The sequence below is a fragment of the Calonectris borealis genome, chromosome 5, assembly GCF_964195595.1.
Source record: "Calonectris borealis chromosome 5, bCalBor7.hap1.2, whole genome shotgun sequence".
Lineage (NCBI taxonomy): Eukaryota > Metazoa > Chordata > Aves > Procellariiformes > Procellariidae > Calonectris > Calonectris borealis.
The window spans coordinates 32,965,254-32,988,057 of NC_134316.1; positions in this window are offsets into that span (position 1 = coordinate 32,965,254).

Here is a 22,804-nt window from a genome sequence, read left to right on the forward strand (position 1 = left end):
GTGCCTGAAGCGGCATTTTGCTTCAAAATATAATGCAGTATTTGACTCGTATACATTTTGAGTCTCGCATTGGATTCTGACACATTTGTTGGGCAAACTTGATTGCTGTAGTTTACGATTAATGTAGCTTTCATTCTTCTTTATTTATTACTTTAGTTAAACTCCGGCCAAATACCACTGTGGCCTTTTCTTCAGTAATGTGTTGAGATAAAAAATTTCATGATGCAGTTTTCCTCCCAAGGTATGATTTCACTCCTTGGTATTGTAGTTCATTATCTCTGCAGTTATATTGCCTTTTTCAGTATACATTTTCCAATATCTAAATTTGATGGGCTGTAGACATTTAATTCTAATCATTTTGCTAGGAATAATAATAGAAATTCTGTAGCAAAAATAGAATTTGAAGTGTAAAGGCAAAAAAATCCATTTAAAATAACATAATATTTAATATCAGACTTACTTGTTTCTTATTGTTGTGTTATAAGCACAGGTAGACTTTGACAGCGTATGACAGAGGCTCAGATTTACAAGGAAATTAAAACATCCTTGATAAGAAATTGCAGTAATAATAATAAATTAGTATTTTCTGTAGATTAAATGTTCTTTATCTTAGTAATAATTACTACAGAGGTTTTTAGCAATTTTGATTAGAACCCAGAAAGGAAGCACATATCATAGTCCATGTTGGACTTTGTAGTTGTAAAATATTACCTGAATGTTTTATGGGGTTTTGGTGTTTTGTTTTTTTTTTTTTCTCTTTGAAAAGGAAACATAAGCTTCATTTAATCTTAACCATTTTAAAGGCAGCTTTCCAGCAGACAGGTGGCGAGCATTTTCTGGAGAAGAGGGTGGAAAGAACAACTAACTAAATACAACACAAATATCTTTAGAAGCTCGCATTAGTAACTGTTTCTTTAAAGATCTTTGGCTGTGTGCTATACAGATTACCAGCATAATTCAAGCCACATGATACAAAGGAAGAAGCAGTCCTCTGATACTTTAGTTATCTTCTACACTACAATATAGCTGCTTTGTCAACTTTGACAGCCTGAGTTAAATATCTAGTTTCTATTTACAGTACAAATTTAGCTATTTCAGAAAGAAATCTACAGAAACCAGCATACATATCAGGGGCGTGTTTAGGCTAACCAGAAAGAGAGCCCAAATGGAAGAGCATATTTTCAGTCTCACAGTGTTCAGTTGCCTAACTTTATGCCCTGAATGGGCACATATCACAATTTCAACTACTTCCATAAGCTATTCACTTGTCATGATCTTGTCCCATAGAGCTCTCAAGAAATATATCACCTACTTTCTTACACTCCTACTTTCTTATGCAGTAACATAGGGGTTACAACACTTGTTTCAGTGCCTGCTGGGATTTGAAACGTCTTCCACTTTCTAAACAAATATTACTAAATACCAGGATAGTGAGTATTCTAGGATAGGAACTTCTCTGCCATATTTAGTGTTTAAAGTTATTATGTAAGGTGCTCAATGATACTAAAATTCAGTTCTTACTTCTCTCCCTAGTGGTTGCTTTACTTACTCTTTCTTTTTTTGCCTTTTACCCAGCAAGCATTTAATTAGACTGTGCAAAGTAGAGCACCTTCAAAAGAAATTTAGAATACCTTTCACTAGTAGCTTTTGCTGTAGCTTGATGACTAACACAGTCACTTGAAAAAAAAAAATGCAGGGAGCTACAACAGAGGAGACAGAGTATAAAACAGACCTAGATCTTTTACAGCTTGGCTGAGTCCATTAACTGTTGAGTTAATTGATAAAAGAAGGAATAAATTTAGTCTCACTTCCTGCTCTCTTTTTGGGCAGAAATAGTTGTGTTTCCACAATGCAATTTTCAGATGAGTTCTGTATGTGAGATAAGGAAAGATACAACTCAGCTGATATAAGCTACACATTAGAGAGAGCGCAAGCTTCTGGGGTATACGCCTAGGTGCAAAAATATGGGCAGCTGAGCAACAGTTGGCTAAAATAAAAACATCTAAAAGTCTACAGAACCTAAAAATTAAAGTAAACAAAACATAGGCATCTCCAGAAATTCCCAAAATTTTGGTCTCAGAAGGTACTAAATAAGTGTTTTGAGAATTTAAACTTCAGGTTCATTACTAAATGTCTGTAAGGTGTATATGTAAGTGGTTAAATATCTGTATGGATTTGAGCCGGTTACTGAAAGACAAAGTACAAATAAAGTAGTGTTTAAAGTATAGACATGCAAGACTCTAGATCACATATATTAACATTCACTTTTCTGTAAGCAGTAGTCCTAATTCTGATCTACAGCAGCACAGCAGTATGATTTAATTTATTATTTGCTTTGTAAAATGCATTGTAAAATGGTACTCCACACTGAGGTTGGATGTCCTTTCTAAGCATTGGTACAAATACAGTAAGGCTGAGTTGCCACTGTAAAAATTGTATAGCCTCAGTAGATGGGAAACATATCTCAGTCAGGAGGAATCTTAGGAGCTGAGTAACTCAGGGCAGCACAAAAAAAGAATTGCTGTAATGATATATTATCTGTGGGTAGAAAAAATACGACTATAGAGACAATTTGCTCAGCATGCACATGAACTTGCATAGCTTAAGGAAGCAACAGCAGAATGAAAGCAACTCCTTTGGAAAAAAAAAAAAAAATCAGTGTTGGGTGTTTGTGGTTTCATAGTATTGAAACCTGTTTAGTTTCCATTAGTCCACAGTAGACTAATCATTTCTTCAGACTTTTAAATTTCATTTTGGAAAAATACAGTTATATAATTTATAGGTAAAAACACAGGTGTTTGGATTATCCTTCTGTTCCAAATGCTAGCTAAAATGATAAACTAAACATGGAAAATATTGAAATAGTACACTTAGACACAATGTTTATTTAACATTATTAGCTGTACTTAATATTTTGTTCCAAATGACCTCAAACCTTTAGTATTCAAGCCTTATAAATCAAGCCTAAACACAATGGGATGGGGTTTTAAAACCTAACTTTGGGAGCAGTTTGGTTTCTGTTTTTGATGACTTTGATATGCTCTTTCACCACAAATGTGAGGACTAGAGATGAAAGTCAAGCTTTTCAGCAGTAACGTGATTCTTGAAACTACAGACTTCAGAGAGCAGACAATAAACTGGGGATAACTTAATAAACTAAATTAATAACTAGATTAAGCAACGAAGATATTTTTGCATGTCGTTTTTGCGATAGCACATAAAAGACAGATGTTCAAAAACAGCTGGTGTGAAAATATGATTTTTCTTAAAACCTAAAGGTGTCTGAGGTCAACCACACAAACCAGACCTCCAAGATAACCATCTGCTTTTGAAAAACATGTCTTCATACATTAATATGCATCTGCTCCTTAGGTGGATAGTAAGAAGGTGGAAAGGAGTAGGGGTGAGAGAAATTGGTCTCTGGAAGGAATAAAAACCCCAGACATTTTACCCAGACTTATGAAGGCAAAAGAAAGAGTAATAACTTTCAAACCAAGTCACCCATGCATTTTTTTTATTATTATTATTTTCTCTGAGATGAAGGAAGGATTGTAGATGACACTAATATTTTTAGTCTTATGGTCATTTGTTTAGGACTAACAAGACCGAGTTTGCAAGGGTTTATTCTTTTCTTTGTCTCAGGAATTACACCTTAGAAAGATCTCAGATATATTTTCATAGTTTAAAGTGCATTAGAATCTGACTCAGGGATATATATGCCAATACTGCCCTGTAAAAAGCTGTTGTCAAAGAGGAACAAGCATGTTTCAGCGCCACATTGAAGAGTGATGCAAATAACCATACTCACAGAAAAGCTATCTAAATTGCCACCACTTTTAGAATACATGAAAAGTTTGAATATTTTTCTCATCATAAACAGGAATTCAAAGCTGAGATCAGCCACCGCTCCATTAAAGCCACTTTTCCTTGTTATTATACCTATAGGCAGTGAGCACTAAAATATCCAGCATCTCAAGGCTGACACATCTGCCAAGATGTCTCCTTGTTGTGCTGAATCAATTTGTGTAAATGTGTTTATTTAGAATGAGACAAGTGTACTGTGCATATTTTAGGCTTAATACCATGTTGTTGTGCTCAAGGTTTTTTGCATCTGTGTGCACCATATTTTTGTTAATTATTTCTATTGTCACGTATACTCTTATCATAAGCAGAAGTCTGTTGTGCACAGTACAGTACAAACATCAAGCTGAAGGCTGATCCAAATAGTTATAGTCAGCAAATGTAAAGTTTATCCGGCAATAGTACTGTTATGTTTTATGCTAAAGAATCTAAATTCAAAAAAAAAAGAAAAAAGAGGGAGAGCGGGAAGATTATAAGAAGTCCTTGGGAACAAAATACAAAAGAGGTAATAAAGACTTATGATTTTCATTACAAGATAAATCTGATGCAGGTCTAGAAACAAACAAAGGTCATCAGAACTGTAAAGGAGACTGATGAATCCTTTCCTTAACCTGCTTCCTGAAAACATGCAAGAAATGGGTGACTATGAGGAGTGGAGCAATGAAAATAGGATGAAATGTAACAGTATAGTATCCCCGATGGTGTACAGTAAGAATTACACCAAGAATTTGTCATAAACTGGAAGATCATCATCTGGAAGTGAATGAAAAAGAAGGTGACCTCATTAATGGATCAGAAGAAGACACTAAGTCACCAATAGAAAACAGCTGACAGAAAGGTAAGTGTGATTGTAGAATATGCAGAGAGAAATGCTTCCAGTAGAAAACTTGAAATATTAGTATCACTCTGCACAACACTTCTCTGGAATACAGTGTACTACTCTGATCACTCATATTAAAAAGAAAAAGAATTATTCAATCTGCGTGGGTAAAGGTAAGTGCTACTGGGATAACCAAAGGAATAGAAAGTCTTAAGAGAAGAATGTTATTTGTAAATACAAAAGTGAGTTAAACAGAAGGAGGAAAGAGTTATTTAAGCTAAAGAATAAATGATTGCAAACTGCTCATGAATACACTGAGTCTGAACACTGAAATGTTTTCACCTGTCAGAGTGAAATGACATGGCCTTTCATGACAGCTAGCAGGGACAAAACCCAGCTATAAGATGGTTGCTACTTCAATCAAGACCATTGAAAGTAACATTCAGTTGTTTCCAAACAAAGAAATAAACTCAGTGTTGGGGAGATTCACTCCTATCCAAAGTTGTTGTGCATTTCTTTGGCCTTCAGACAAAATACTGATCTAATCCAGTCTTGAATATATTTTTCTCTCATGTCTCCTGGCAAAGGCAAGGTAGCTTTCCTGCTCACTGCACGTCCTTCATTGCTTTGAACACCTTTCTTCAGGAAATCTTTTCTTTTTTTAGGCCAGAATATGTACAAACTCCTTGTTAAGCTTCTCTTGAAATGTCTTCCACTGTCTTACTTCAGTAGCATAATGTGCTGCGACAATAAACTCAGGTCAGCGGGGTTCTTTGAAACATCAGGTATATTTATGATGCTGTGGAGAGGTATTGACCAAGTGAGGTAAATGAGAAGACATGATGGGACAGTGGAAACTTTGCAGGTTCTTATGAAACTGAGAGACCTGGGTATTTAACTAACAAAATAAACATCCAAATTTATACTACAGTGATTATAACTGGCTCACAGAAATGCAGCGTTTATAGCAAGCCTCCAGTAGTAGAAGGATTTCTAAACCAAAAACATCCCAGATAAAAAATGTCTACAAATCTACAAGGTCATCTCTTTTGTAAAAATAGAGTTTGACCACGCAGGGAGTAAAAAGCCAAACAAAGAATGATGTATTTCTATTAATTTCACTTTTGAATTATGCATTTCTGACTTTTTTAACATCTCATTTTAGAAGCACATTTATAATTGATAGGAAAAGTTTGATTATTTTCCTTTGCTATCATATACTTTAAAATAATTGAGCCTAGAGGTACAGAAGGAAGCTGCATTCTTCCTAATTGGGTTCATCTGAACTTTTTACAATCTACTCTGAGAAAATTTAATTGATAATTAACAGCACTTCACATCATCTACTCGTGAGACTTTAAAAATACATGAAAAGCTGACAACTCCTTGACTGAATGAAAAACAGTGTACACAATTAAATATAAAGAAAATCTTGATTGCCTAAATCAAAGCTTGCTGTGTTGCACAGATGAATGAAATCTGTTACATGAAGACTCCTTTTAATGTCCAAATTGGTTTTTAAGTAGCAAATATACTAACCCTCAAACTCTTCAGTGCTACACCACGTCTCCCTTTCAGAGACCAAAGGGGAGCAGGCAGTCCGTTATAGCAGGTCAGAGCCGTTGTCTTCTGTGAATCACAGCTTTCAACTGCTGATTTCTGGTACTAGGAATTAGGAAGTTACAGAGGTTGCAACACTTAGCCACACATTTTCCTGACAAAGTCCAGGCAGAGATTCTTCAAGGAATGCATCGCTTGTTCACCAGATTCACTGAATTAGAGATTTCCCAATACACTTTGCATCTAAGTAGTTAGTGGATTTATTCCAGTGTTGATAGTAATGCATACATCTGTTGCCTATATGCTGAAGATAACAAGTCTCTGTACACCCCCAAGAGGCAAGTTTAACAACCTTTCATCTCTATTTCCTACCTAGATAACCTGAGGTACAGGAAAACTGCAACACACTTCTGCTGCAGTCAGTATCTGAACTGGAACCAACAATAAATTGATGCTGATTCTTGGGTTAAATTTTAGCCTAGAGACCATGTGTTTTCTTTGAGCACCAAAAGAAAAAAAGCACACAATAATGTTAAATACATAGAGGAAATGCTCTGTGTGTGTGTGTGTGTGTGTGTATATATATATATTGGTAAGGGACAGTAGCTGACTGAAAAATTCCAACCAACCGTAGATGGGATAAAATAATAAACAAAGGCCTGTGCTTGACAGATGTTGAATAATTTTTACTTCGGTAGGAAGAGGTTCAACACAAGAGACACCTTAAAATATTTGACACCTTTGAATACCATCAGACAAACACACAGGCAAGCAAGCCATAAATCCTGTGGTGAAGAGACAGGAAGTTCACATGTTTTTGTTAAAAGAGAGCAAATATTAAGCCCTGAGCAAGAAAGTATATTTGTTCATTCCAGTGGGGTTGTCAACTCGTGTCTCTTTTTGTATGACTCTAACTTTCTGGAGAGCTTTGGGACAGCCACAAGATTGGCAGGAGTATCAGCCTCTCAATAAATATACTCTTGTGTGGCTGATTCCTGGGTGCCAATTCTCCAGAACAAGTTAAATTACATGAAGGAGCAATACCATTGTCATGAACAGCTTGGTAAAGTAACCATAGTATTTCTTCTCCTTTCTTCCTTCCTTAGCATAACTTCACTGCATATCTTTTTTAACTTGGGAAAATGCAAATCAGTTATAAATGCAAATCATTTATAAAAAAGGACCATGGAACAGTGAATTACGCAGGCAAAAGAATATAGATAATGCTTAGAAAGTATAAGCCTCATCTGTGTCCTGGAAGCCAGCTACAGTAAAACACTTGCTAATGGAGAAAAAAATCGATAAAACTTCACCTGAATTATACAAGGTCTTTGAGGCCATTCCTACAACTACATCTCACATGCAATTCTAAGGATATCTAGCATGAAGATTCAGTGTGGGCAACTTCTTTAGTGTCAGACCCTGATCCCAAGTCTTAAGTCAATCTGGAAATTTTTAGCCTGAATAATCAGAGCTTGTGGCTGTGGCTGCAACTGTATCCCGTGTTCCAAAAGAACAAGACATAGTGCTGAGGATGATAAAAGGAGGTGAGAGACTCAGAGCAGACTCTAGATTCCTTCTCTGTTTTCACCAGTGCTAGTGAGCTATGGATCAGATCTTTACTGAGTGAGGAGCTTGAATACAATTGTAAATGAAGGTTTAGGAACACTGATAGTCCTGAAACAAAGAGTGGACTACTCAAGAATGATGACATGAGATATAAGTCTTCTTATGAACTATTTGCACAGAGCAATTTCAGAGTCTGACTAGTACTAGTAATTTTTTCTGCTGGGATTAGCAAAAAATTGAATAAGGGATTAAGTGTATGAGGATTGTTTCAATAATGCCTTTGGTTCTTATTTTCAAGTTTCATGCTTCTATCAGAGTGTGGAAACAAGGAAAATATGCTTTTGATATTACTTATTCAAAATCCCTTTAGAATAGGAACAGTTGTTTTTGTTTGCAGTGTTCTTTTCCCTTACTTCAGGGAGATGATTTGGGTGAGAAGAAGATGAATTAGATTCCTTTTGCTGTTTATTTAATTTATTGATTTTCCCAGCCAGATAAACCAAAGCTATTTCAGATACTTAGAGGAAAATCAGAGATTTTTGAAAGACTCAAGGCAAATCAGTTATTCGTCTTATACTGAATTTCAGTGGTATGCTCATAGTGAAGAGACTTTTCCATCTCCTAATCTCTTACAGAAGAAGTGTGTGTATGCATGTGTCTTTCTGTTATGGATATATATGAGAAAAAAAAATTATAACCATTTAAAATCGGGATTAAGAACAGAAGCAATTTCTGCATCTCTCAACAAACTGATTAGACAATAAATATTTAGCAGAATAACACAATGTTTGAAATGAACAGTTCTTTCTAAAGAAGTACAAATAATAGTCTCTCTGATTATAGACATTGTAGCTGAGCAGGGATAAGAGATGATGTAAATCCATTAGTGAAGCGCTGCTTGCCTTCATTTCTGTTTAATATTTCTTAAAGCTATAAAATTGTATTATGTTAATGTAATGTACAGTCCAAGTGATAAAGGCAGCTAATGTGATTACCACTCACTGTGCTATAAACCTTTCAGCAAAGCTGCAGACAAATCGGTATTCAACTGTTTCTCATGATGATGGTGTTACACGGAGCAGATCACATGTTGAAGGCATCATCTGGTTGTTGGGACATTCTTATATGCCAAAACATTTAAGTAGATTCTAGAATTGAAGTTCAAAGCAGTACTCTCACTTCTGATTTTGTGGTGAGTAAGTAAGGCGTAGCAGACCAGAGGTCCTTATTTAAACTATGTATGCAAAGCACAAACCTAGCGTGATGTCACTATTGTGACTATTTATGTGCAGAACAATTATCACACATCAGATCATAGAGAGAAATTTCAGTTTTGCTTCATCTTGCTTCCAAAATAAGCAACAGTTTACTGAAAATGCTGGAGAATCTTCCTCAATTTGCTCATGATTGTATGACAGTTATTCTTTTCAGTTATTCCCCTTTCATCATTCTGAAGTGACAACTTTACTTCATCTGTTCAACTTTACATTATAAATTAATTCTGTAATTCTATTAAAGAATTCTAATTCACAACAGAATTCTAGTTCACGAACAGAAGTATTAAGTCGAGAAGAGTTAGAACAAAACTCTGGGTCAAGCATTAACTCTTTTATTGGAGCTTGGAATCCAAAGACTGATCTTTTCTGGGAGGACAGATTTACACATTCCTTTCCAGGAAACTTGAACTGGGTAAGAACAGATGGAAAGATTATCTTCACAAGATGGGCAGCCAAACAGTCCATTAAAGGGTCTGTTAAAGCCTCCATCTGACATGGCCTTTCCCTCTCAGGCATTTGTTGCAATAGTCACTGCAGCCTCTGCCCACACATATCTACCAATGCTATACTTTTTACTTTCAACAGTGCTTCTGAAAGAAGGAACAGGCTTTTTGTGTGTTCAGAAATATGGTAGTGCATAAGCACTGACTTCCCTATTGTTTGTTTATAAAAGTCTGTGCATTGCTCTTTGGAGGTAACTCAATCTAGGTGAGAATATCAGCAGAGCAGGACTAGGCAAACTACTGCACAGGTTCAAACCCAGCCACAAATTGTCTTTATTCTCCAGAATGGAATCCATGCTTGGATACATTAATCCAATTTTCCTGAAGCCATCAAGTCTAATGGCCAACAACAGTAAATTGGTAAAAGCATGATGATAAAGAAAAAGTAGAGGTGGAGGAATTAGGTTTGTTCAGCCCGGAGAAGGGAAGGTGTCAGGTGGCACCTAACAGCTTGACAATACCTATGAGGAGGCTATCAAGAAGTCTGAATCAGTCTCTTGACAGTGGTTTATGGCGGGAGGAGAAGTGGATATAAGGAAAACCTTTTCTTCATCAAGACAGTCGAGCAGTGTAATAGATTGCCCATAGAGATTGTGGAGTGTCCAGCCTTGAAGGTTTTTCAAGACCCGACTGGATAAACTCTGAGCAACTTGGTCTGGCCTCATGGTTGGCCTAGCTTTGGCCAGACCTGCTAAGGTCCCTCCCAGCCTGTCTTATTCTGTGGTACTGTGATTCTATGATTTCAGCACGCCACAGCATTATCTAGTCCTGAGATGTCAGAGTATAGCAGGGGGGTAGCAGTGATAAAAAATTAGAAGGAAATAAATGCAGTGAAACCAATTCCACAGACATTTAAATTGTTAGAAACTTATCTTTGACTATCCTATGATCAGCAAAGATACCTTGGCTAAGAATTTAGGAAATAACATTAACCTGCATTGATCACTGGAAAGAAAAGCTGTGGAGACACTTTATGAAATATCAGTTTCTGTATTTTACTTATGGAAGGAAGAATAAGTCAAAGAAGAACATATTATCCACATCTCCTCTAACCATCCTCTTCTCTTCCCCACTGTGTAACCTCTGAATTTTAATACTGTATTCATACCAGCTTGTATATATCTAAACAAGCTTATGCAGATATATAGCTCCTTTCTGCCCTCTGACTCAAGGGAGTGGCTAAAAGCTACTAGAAAACATAAACCAATTAAAAACAAATTAAGAACTCAAAAGAGCATGCATAATAAGTATCACTTTCAAAGAGAGATGGGAGCAAAATTCCCAGTCTAGTTTCAGATGTAGACTCCTCCCAATACTCCCCAAATCCTTGCATCTAGGGGTTTAGCTGTGGGTTCATATCTAATGTCATGCAACCTAGCAGTATATTAAAGCTTAAAAAGTCAGGGTAAAACATTTCAATATCTTTCTAATGATGATTAATTCCTTTTGTATTCATTTGAGTAACATTAATCAGAATGAATTCATTTAGCGTGAATGTGGATAGAACATTTAATTTCTCCTGCATTTCAGGAGGGCTTATTTAAATGAATAATTGTACAAAAATGAATAGCAAAAAGAAAGGAACTTAAAGTTTGCATGCCAGCCATAAATTGTACAATAAAATAACATAAATATATGAGTACTTTATTTGTTCAGCTTTAATAAGTGACACATTCACTGCATGTATATATGGTATAGGAAATATATAGTCCTGTGCCATGGGAAACACACAAATATGAAGTTGGTTTATGACGTTACGCATGGTGTTATATTATTTCAGCAGTGACAATCATTAAGAACTTCCTAAAAACTTCATAAAAAATGCTAACAAATCTGCCATTTTTGTTTAAAATTGATGCGTTGCTATTTTTCCTTTTTCGAGAATTAAGCAGCAAATGTTACATAAGAAAATCTTAATACCTTAGAGACTACCCTGACAGAGTTCTTCAGAGAATGTTTTTATAACTATCCAATCACTTAGGAATTACTGCCTTCTTCCCTTTGCCTGGATTTTTTTTTTCCCCAGCCCCTGTCTTCTAGTGATCACCTCAGGCTGACCAACATTTGAGATTCCAAAACAGTTTAAGAAATCCTTACTTCCATGCAAAAGCATCTTATTTTTTAAGTAGACCTACTGAAGTTATTTGGACTATTTTTCAAACAAACTGTTAGCCAGAACTGCAAAGCTATGAGACCCGAACCCATGTAAACCACATACCTGTGTGGATGTTTAGTATTACCTGGAGTACCTGATGTACTTAGTCACAGATAAACTAGCTTCCTAAAGTTTCAAGCTACAACTCCAGAAATTTTATGCTAAAAGCCAAGCATCCAGATGTTACCGAATGCTGAGCTCTTTGTTTGTATGTTAATCTATGAGGTGAACTCGATTGTGTAGAAGCAGACTCACACAGGTAATGTAAATAAAGGTTTAGCAAATCTGGTTCCTAGAACTAACAGCAAGGAACAAAATTTATTTTGCTATGAAATTTCTTATATTGCAAAAAAGTATAAATTGGGTGGATTTACCTTACCCAGCTCCAAGTGACCAATGACCAGGTGTCACATCTTTCCTAGAAATGAAGAGCAACAGATAAGACATAGAATATGTTCTTCCCTCTACTGACAAAAAGGCAAAAAGCTTTCAGGTGGTTAAAGTGAGTTAACATCACCTTGAAATGCTATTCAACAAGTGCAGCTGTGCTAGGGATTTCCAAATCTCCCGCTTAATTACATTGTATGATTTATTTCCTCAGTCCTGAAACTGTATCCAATATTTTTGGCTTCAGCTGTGGAGGACCATCCATATCATCCGTATTCTGGATCATGTAAATTCTTTCAATAAATTCAGGGCTAAGAAAACAGCAGTTAGATTAGGACTTATCTTTTGACATATATTATATCTGTGTTTCTACATACATAATATCTGTGTTTCTGTAGTTTTTAAGATAGGAAACTTTATAGCAGAAAAACTCAAATATTGTGACAGCCTTCTGGATTTAGAAAGAAGTTCTGTAATTCATGACAGCTTCTAACAAGTCACTCCAAATCTCTGTGGATTTGGAAGAAGTGTAACATTTACATTGTTGGGCCATTCAGCATATTGCTTGTAGCCTACAGTGTTGATTTTCTTAGACTTGGTTTCCAGTGTCATGGATTGCAACCGTAATGATGTCATTAGTTCAGTTTCACATGCTTTTAGAAAGAAAAATAATGTGGATTTGTAAGCAAGCTGAATATCAATTTGAGTTTCAGGGGTCCAAAACCTCACATTTCAGTGAACAAAAAGAAAGAAAAATTTTTTAATGAAATGTGAACAAAGGTTTGTTACCACTTTCTCCATGAAACACATAGTTAAGGAGAATGGAAAGCTAGTTAATACAATGTATTTTTATGACATATATTTTGCAGTGCTGATAACTTATTGCAGCTCAGACATGTTTCTGTTTTGTATTCAGAATAGTGAATAAGAAAGAAAACAATTCCTAACACACTTTATTTCCAGTTCTTGCTGATGACATGAGGACATGTTTAATATACTGTGGAAAGAGAATGGAATCAGCAGCTGGCTCACCTGGGAAACGAACTTAGCATGCAGGCAAATCCTTGGTTGCCCAATCAAAGAGGAGAGATGAAGCACATACTATCCTCAAATGATAACGAGAAACTGGGTAGGTTCATTACTGATATACCCAAGTCCTTATCAGCATATCTTGTATCCTACTCCTCTCATGCAGTTTACAAATCTTGAGTAATCTGACAAGGGCTGATTTCAGATGTGGTTGCAAGCCTTGTAAATAATCTTAGTGAGGTGTGAGGGGGAAGGAAAGGGAAATTAAGACTCTGAAGGGCAGCTTCTCAGATGGCAGCTTGCAATGACAGTTTGACAGATTTTGTGGTGTTGTGGAAGAATTATATGCAATAACTATATGAATCGCTCACTTTCCTCTAAGGATTACATATTTTTTAAAGTGTCATAAATACAAAGCTGTGGGAAGCATTGCTAGGTAGGAAAATATGAAATTCTATTTTATTTCCCTTGCAACTCATTTGCATAATGTAGTCTGGAGGGTTGTGTTTATCAGTGGTGGGAAGACAGTTTAAACAAATGTTCAACATATGTATATCATCATCAGCAAAAGGTCATGGTCTTAGCAGGCAGCTAAAAAAGTAAACAAAGGCCAGCATGTCTGCATTCTCCCTGCATCATATTGACAGCAAATAATAGGTCCCTAACAGAATATCTGTCAACTTGGAAACATTTACTGAGCATTTTGTTCTGGCTGATATAGACTGTTCAAGTGAGTCATTATACTGGGAGGCAGCTACTGCCATTTCAAAAAGTATCTTGAGACTACGGCAATTTCATATCACTGTAATTCAACAGCAACTAACTAACTAACTAGCTAAGTGTCACAGAGTCCATCCAGTATGACTGTTTCCATGGCAATTGGATACTCAGACATTTTATTGAAATCCATGAGTTAAAACCTGTTTGCCAGACGCTGTTAAGGACTAGGCAGTAATCCTCAGCCTTTTCCTTTCTACAGATTGACAGTAGGCACACTGAATAATTAACTTTCATGATTTCCAGATTCATAGCATACGATTCTGACTATTCACATCACAAAAGTAGGTTGATAGCTTGTTTTTCTGACTCCCTTTTTTTGTTGCATTCGGTGTCTACTGAAATATATTCTATGTAATCCCCTCCCCTCCTTACACTAACATGCCCAGTAAAAATACCTGCTCAACTCAAAACATACATGATCTCATACAGGGGGCTATTTCACATCTGATACTGGTGAATACGTCTGTTCAAGGATTTAATTTAAGAATTTCAAAGCCAGTGTCTTCCCACAAAGAAGGCTTATTTACGATCTGCGTTATCTTTTGTCAACCCACTGATTTCTGGGTGTAAAACAACTTTGGCTCATGGGAACAGTTATAAAATGAGCCATATCCATGCTGAGGATGAACCAGGGAACAGGACAAAAGGAGGAAGGAATGAACAGTCCACTTTCTTTGATAAACTGAAAACAAGTGTTACCACAATTACTTTCTGTGCCTGTTCTTACACAGCCTTTCTTCTAAATTATCTGTTTATATGCCAGAAAGCAAAAAACAGGTCCTGGTTTTAATCTCATATTCCATCTGCTTCTGGAATTACTGCTAAGGGCAGGTGGCAAATGAGTTCTTTCTAATTTTCCAATCTTCTCCATGGGACAAACTCTGCCTCCTTGTTCAGGCTGAGTAGTTCTTTACCAGCCCTTGGGATAGAGTAAGGAATAGCTCAAGCTGAGTACATGTGACAGAACCTGACTCAGTATGAAATGAGGGCATGCACAGTTTAATGTTACATGTGTGATGCGCTCAATTTATTATGAGACAATGATTTTAGTTGGAAGATTTCAGTACAATAAACTGGAGCATGACTTAAAGGCATTTGCTTTATGACTAGTCTTTTTAGTGGCATGTCTACATACAATTGTTTCTGTACCTACTAGTATAATTGTGTTTTGCTGAATATAATGCTTTGAAAGGTTGCATTTCAAGCAAGAAGGACCTTTTTTCACAGTCTCAGATTCTAACCAAGGAAACATCATATAAAAGAAAAGAGAACTCCAGACCTATATCCATCAATTTAATTTGTGAATACCAAGATTTTTACTGACATTTCAATGAAAATCCAAATCAGGTGTATACATGATTGATTCATACATCTTCAGACACACATTGATACATATACATTGGTATATATACGCATATATATATGCATGCATATAGCATGGTATAAGTGCATACAAAGTCTCTGTCAAAGGGGACACGAGTGATTTTCAGTAGGCTTATTTGACATAATAACAATTCATCGATCTCTCTGCCTTATTGAGGGCTGATAATAGAATAGCCCAAGGGGAAGAAACCATGCCAGGATCCTAGATCAAAGGGCTTAGCTCTTTGCTCACATAGGTGCTGAATCCGTGGTGTATTTCCAAGTAAAAGTGCCTGCAGCAATGTTTGCTAATTACAGGTTGTGTTCTACTGTTTCCAAACAGGGTGAAAGTGACAGAAGTTTAACTGTGAATAATTACACACTTGAATAAGTATGTGATTAGCCCTATTTGTTGTGGTTGGGACTAGAGTGACAGGACAAGAATGGAGTGATTGCATTATTTACAGCTTAATTGTAGACAAGTAATTACTTATGTAAGCTGGTGCTATGGGGTCAGGGAATACATGCCTGAGAATGTCTAGGATTTGAATGGAAACTTCAGAAATTGGGTTTCCAAATGATATAGCAGAAGTGAGAACTCTATGCATTTATCTAATTAGGAGGATTTTTCTTGAATTAAATGCCTTGGAATGTTAAATGTCTTGTTCTCTTGAAACCAAGGATTAGATGAAATCTTTATAAGCCATTGCTTCCAGCCTAATAAATCACAAATGCCACCTAGTGGCTTTTGCTATCTAGTGAATCATTGCATACGCGCCAAAAAAAAAAAAAAGTAAAAAAAATCTAGAGTTTTACCAGCATGTTATTTCCATTGATGTGCATATGGTTGATGAGATTGTCTGTGAACACTTTTTTCCACTTAGTTCCCAACAACATTTCAGTTGCATTGGATCAGATTGTGAAAATCTTACTCATGTTGGCAAGTAGTAGTGAATAATCCTATTAAAATGTAGTTAAACTCCCTGTCTTGGAACTGGTTTAACTACGTGCTTTACTTGCCAGGAAGGTTCTGATTTACAAAGGGAGACCTTAAGTTAGTAATAAGGTTAGCTAAGTTAAGTTAGTTAAATTAGCTTGACATGTCAGTAAACTGCCCTAATTTATTAATATTTGTCTATGTCTGCTCATCCAAGTTAATAAAGGCTTCATTTTTCACTTGTGTGCTCCATTTTCAAACTGACAAAGTATTCCAAAATGAGAATCAAGGAAGGAAAAAAAAAAAAAAGGAAAGAAAGAAAGAAAGAAAGAAAAAAAAGACCAAGCTGATTATCTGGTGGGAAAATAATTGCAGAATGATGGACCTATTACTTGAGCAGTCTATGTTGTTAGATCCTTTTAAAATTCATGATAGGGAACTTACAGAATCAGAATAAAAAGTTTATTAGTAGTAATCATGGTACCCTCTTAGTGCTAGGTCTCTATCTTTCCATATCTTTGCAAACAACTATTATCTTCAATTTCTGATGGATGTCCATGTGTGAAAAGGCTTTTGCAAGTGTTAACTTTTTTTTTCTGAGACACCAAGGGCTTGGAAATCTCAGAAGCACTACAAATTGATACTTGTGCAGGAGTAAGAACAAATGTTTTTAAAAAGTCTCTCATTTGTAACCTGATTCAGCAAATAGGTTTAAATTGAAACTTACAGAGTTTTATAATTTGGAACAGTCATTTTGGCACAGTATCTAGAAAAAATGTTAGTGACTTTCAAAACCTTTTGAATAGTTAATTTGCTTTGACAAAATGTAATTAAAGTGCAATTGTCAAAAATTGTCAAAGCATGGGTAAGGGTGTTGAATTAATCAGGATTCTTTTTTTTCTTTTTTTTTTTTTTCCCGCCTGACAATATGTACACTCCCCTGATTTCAAAACTTGAAAATAATACCAATGATAAATTGCAATTAAGCAACGTAGCTGTGCATAGACAGCTATGTGAATGTTTTATGGTGTAAAATATTCAAGGATATATATTTAGGTAAGGATTTCTAAGGAAACTTAAGGTTATGCATGTTGCATGAAAGTTTAGTGGTACCTAACTGCTCGAGGTGCTTTGTCTCCCAATATTGAGCAAGGCTGAGTAATCTGAACCCGCTCAGAGCTGTTCCTTCTGAAACATTTGTTTCACTAGTGTTTTTGTGCAAAATTGTGGAGTGGGGATGATGCATTTGTTTTTACTTCAGTCTCATTACTAATACCACCTATTAGTAAAAATTTTCTGTGGAATCTTCTGCATTCCTTTATGGCTTGACCTACAACCTTCATATGCCTCAATCCTTATATGCTTTTAGTGTATGTTTATCTTTAAGCAGGAGAATAATTTCATTAAATTAATTTCATGGGATCAAGTTCAATTGTTGCATAGATTTTAATATAAGTGGAATTATTATATTTTTCAATGTTAGGGAAAGGAAGCAGAGGTTCAAGAAAGTTAGGTACCTTCCTCTCCAAAGGTGATGTAACAACTCAGTGAGAGAATATGGTACAAAATGTCACCTCTGTTCTTGTTTCTTTTCTTTGTGAAGGCTACAGTGTTTTTTAAAAGCAGAATGCTTGTAGTTATTGAAAGGGATAGTTGATGCATATACCAGTATAGGTGTTCACTTTCTTAAAGGCTCAAAATTAAAACTACACACTAATGTCTCAGGTCTATTCTTACTCTTATTGTAACATGAAAAAAAACCCACAAAACACTCCAAAGCCTTGCTTAGCTCATGAAACTTTTTAAAGTTAAGAGATGTAACTTTTTGGATCTAAGTAATTCCTCATGGGTATATTTGCTTTTATGTTCCTTTTATTTTGCTACTGTTGTGAAAACTCTGCATGGTCCTGTATTACTGATCACTGAGCGGACAGAACCACTGAACATACCCATCAGAATAAATTCTAAATTGCTGTGAAGTGTTATAGCATAGCCTGTCCTTTAATCATGTACTTTGAAGTTCCTTAAAATAACACAGTATATAGGAAAGCCCATATTGTGCTTTAAAATTGAATCTGAGGTAATACAATACAATTTTAAAGTGTAAATTGTTTTACAGATTGGCTATACATCTTTGTACAAAGAAAACAATAGATGACAGCTATTGGTCACGTAATTTAGAAGACAAGAACAGCTTTTCCAGATGGACACGGTTCCTTGTCATGGGATATAGGAACATATCAAGATTCCATGACTGCAGTGAGTTATTAGTGACACTACTAATAACAGTAATTGGAGTCTTTGTCATTTTTCTTGACCTATATTATTCCTAGCTCTCCCTCTGCTCCTGCTTACTCATGCTTTTTCTTTCTTCCCCCTCTTGTTTCCTTCATGTATGCAAATTTGTTATGGAAAGTAAAATGAACAGAGATCTGGTAATAAATCTTGCATGATATTAATTTTTTTTCTCACATATTTCCTCCTTACTGCTTTATCATCTGACCTTTTTTTTTAAATATATGTACCTGATATATATATTTACCTGAAAACTCTTAGGGACAGGGACTATGTTGTATTGTGAAGTGATTGAAACAAGCATTCAGCTGGGTTTTAACAGAAAAAAAATATATATTTCTTGTAATTATTATGTAGTATTTAAAAGCTAGCCAGACATCTCTGAAAGTAATCAATATCTTATTAAGTTACTACACAACCTAACAGTACAATGCTGTTTGTCTATGTTCACCTTTAATCAAAACATCTTCATACCTAGCATCTCATATCAATAAACTCTGGGCTAGATCCCTAGAAGATTTAGTTTCGTGAGTGCTTATTCACAGTAATAAATAGGGGAGTCATAATTTTCACACGTGTCTGACTGACTGACTTCTTTACTGCAAGTCCACACTTTGATGTGGATAGGACTATAAGATGTTTAGTGTTATCATGTCACCTACTATTGGGTTCTCATATTGGATTTTTCATGTAGCCCAATGCAACCTCAATGAAAGTCAACATGGGTCCTGTTAACTCACATTAACCATATAGTCTAGGATCCCAATCTATAGAAATCACCCACCTAGTGCGACGCACCAGAACACGCACCAAGATTGTCTTTCAGACATGGAAGCAAGGCATAGTCCACTAAGATAGAGATGAGGACTAGGCTTCAAGAGCTCTAAAGCCGTAAGCTACTTTGTGTTTATGCCATAGCTCCTGAATCCCTATAACTTTGTTCTTATTGTGTTTCCTTAACATCCAGTGCAACCTTCATGGACTCTGCCTTGTTTCCACTTACACACAGTAGAGAGCAGAAATAGGCTATGAGAGTGCTGGATATCGAAACAGGAAGATGTAGTGGAAGTGGTGAACTGGAAGACTGATAGCGGCTGACTGACTTCGAAAGGCACTGCAAGAAGACACAGGATAGGGTCAACCTCTAACCCAGATGTTGAGCAGAGCTTCTAGCTTTGGGCTGTATAGCTGCCAGAAACTGGCAAAAGAGTTTTTAAGGCAAGTGGTTGGTGTGTCTGTTGTTGAGAGTGATCTTAAACGTACTCCTAACTGTTGGAATACATATCTAATCATACATTTAAAAGACATCCAGCTCCTAATAAAGTTTACAAAGTTCCTAAAAACAGTGAAATAAAACACTTACTAGCTGAGAAAATCTCCAGTATTTAAGAATTCTGCACACATTCACTTTTCTGTGGTTTGAAAACAGCTCTTAAACACTGGTTTAATCAGTTAATGACAGTAAAACATTTTTACTTCTATGATCAGTCAAATCACAAATAGTCCAAATAAATGTTCTATGAAGGCCTTTGGCTTCAAAATTATTTATTCAATCTATTAAGCAAATACCTTAAGAAAACTTTACTGCCACTTAGTTCTTAATTTGGCCAGCTCTGTATATCAATTCCTTTTCTTTATTTAATTCATAGAATCATAGAATCATAGAACACCTCGAGTTGGAAGGGACCCATAAGGATGATCGAGTCCAATTCCCAGCTCCTCACAGGACTGCCTAAAACTAAACCATATGACTAAGAGCATCGTCCAGACGTTCCTTGAATGCTGACAGGCTTGGTGCCACAACCACTTCCCTGGGGAGCCTGTTCCAGTGACCAACCACCCTCTCAGGGAAGAACCTTTTTGTAATGTCCAGTCTGAACTTCCCCTGATGCAGCTTCATTCCAGTTCCTTGTGTCCTATTGCTGGTCACCAGAGAGAGGAGATCAGCACCTCCCCCTCCACTACCCACCTTGAGGAAGTTGTAGACTGCGATGAGGTCACCCCTCAGCCTTCTGAACACTCTCCTCTGAACACTCTCTAATAGTTTGATGTCCTTCTTATATTGAGGCTCCCAAAACTGCACACAGTACTTGAGGTGGGGCCACACCAGTGCAGTGTAGAGTGGGACAATCACATTCCTCGACTATGCTGTGCTTGATGCACCCCAGGACACGGTTGGTCATTTTGGCTGTCAGGGCACACTGTTGACTCATATTCAACCTGCCATCAACCCAAACTCCTAGATCTCTTTCCGCAGGGCTGTCCTCCAGCCTCTGATCCTCCAATGTGTATGTATAACCAGGAATACCCCATCCCAGGTGCAGAATTTGGCACTTGCTCTTGATAAATTTCATACAGTTGATGATATCCAGATCTCTCTGTAAGGCCTCTCTAGTCTCAAGGGAGTCCACAGCTCCTCTTAATTTAGTATCATCGGCAAACTTATTTAATGTACATTTAAGTTATTTCAACAGGAAAAAAAGGTTTTCACCCATAAGTAACAAAAACTTAGTGAGAAGTCAAGAAATGGTAATGAAGTCTGCTTAAATCCAAAACACAGCACTATACCAGCTACTAGGAAAAAAATTAACCCTACCCCAGCTGAAACCAGGACACTTTTCCATTTTTACTCATTGTCTGGCATTTTTCTTTTTCTGAATGGCTAAGAGATGGAAGGCACTCAAGGTATGCTCTAGGCTCTTCCTTTCACTAGGTCAGAAGGTTCTCTGTGATGGAGATTATGCAGATTATAATTAATTTATGACACAATTGAAACTGCCTTAAGTTTAGGATTTAGATCAGTGGAGCTATTCATCACTTAAACCCCACACAATAGAGTAAATACTACTTAATTGTTTCTGCAATGAATCCACTTAATATTCAGCCATTTCCTATCAAAAAAGAATAAAAAAACCCTTAAACAATCAAGAACGGACAAGTTGTTGCATATATCTGCTACTCACTTCTCAGTTTGGATGGTATACTGCACCAGATTGCCAGAAACCAGTATTTCTTAACTCATGATATATGTTGGCATTCCTGACTGAAATGCTCTTAAAGCTCTCCACTCACAAGTACCTCTTTTACCACATGAGAATATCAGTAATTGAAAATGTTAATTAATGAATATTTTTACACTTAAAAGTTATATTTGTTTCTCCCTAACTCTTGTAGCACAATGTATTATTTTTTATATTCCTAATATATTCTTTTTTTTTCAGTGGATCTACTCCAGTTGAAGTCTTGGTTTTGTTTTGTTTTGTTTTGTTTTTTGTCTCTTGACCCAAATATCTATATAGTTCTCTGTAAAATTCAACTATGTACTATGGTACTATATACATTCAAATCAAATATGAAATTCAAAGTTTTTTTCTGCTGGTCTAAAGGCATGGCACCTCTCCACAAGTGGGAATCATACAAGAATATTGCATATAGGCCAGACACAGACTGAAATATGTCATAAGAGAAACAACTGTTATTAATATACCCATCAATGCTATCAGATAAGAAGGAATCAAAATGCAGCCACATAGAGGGAGCTACTTTAAGTGGATGTTAGACAAATTGCTTGTTCTTTTGCATGCCATAATGAAAACAGAACTGTAGGGGTCATATCATTCTGAAAATAAATCACTTTAATTGTGGAAGTTTCACCAGTATTTTAACATAAACTTCACCCATCTGAAATCAGATTTAACCTCTTTTTTAAAAGGAGTTGTCAGACTAAGTATATGGCTAATATCTATTGTATATATTTTGCTTCTTTAGTAAATCCATTTATTTTATTATGTTGGAGGAAGAAATTTTACTATTAGGAGCTACATTACAGGTACCTAAAGAATGATATATAACATTTTTTTTCTTTTTTCTTTTTCTTTTTTTTTTTTTTTGTGTGTGGGTTTACTTTGAAAAGCGGCACATAATGTAAGAAGCACGAGACTGGAAACCAGTTTTTTGATTGCTGCCTAATGCCATTCCCAGGGTACCACCCCTCTCATGCTTGTGGCAGTGGATATATTTCACTCCTTGTTCTTTTTCAGTGCTAACAGTAAATAAATGAAAATGCCTTTTCCCTGGTCATTCCCCTAAATGTGCTCACTGCCTTTGCTTATCTAGCATGTATAGGCAAGTTGGCACTCTTCCCAGCATAAAGAGCATACAAATGCCGGCAGCTATAGGGCTGTGGCACAAACAGCCAAGCTGATTTTCACAAATGGACACACAAGTGCTTAGGTCTCTGTTAGAGATTCTAAATCCCAGAAAGTATGC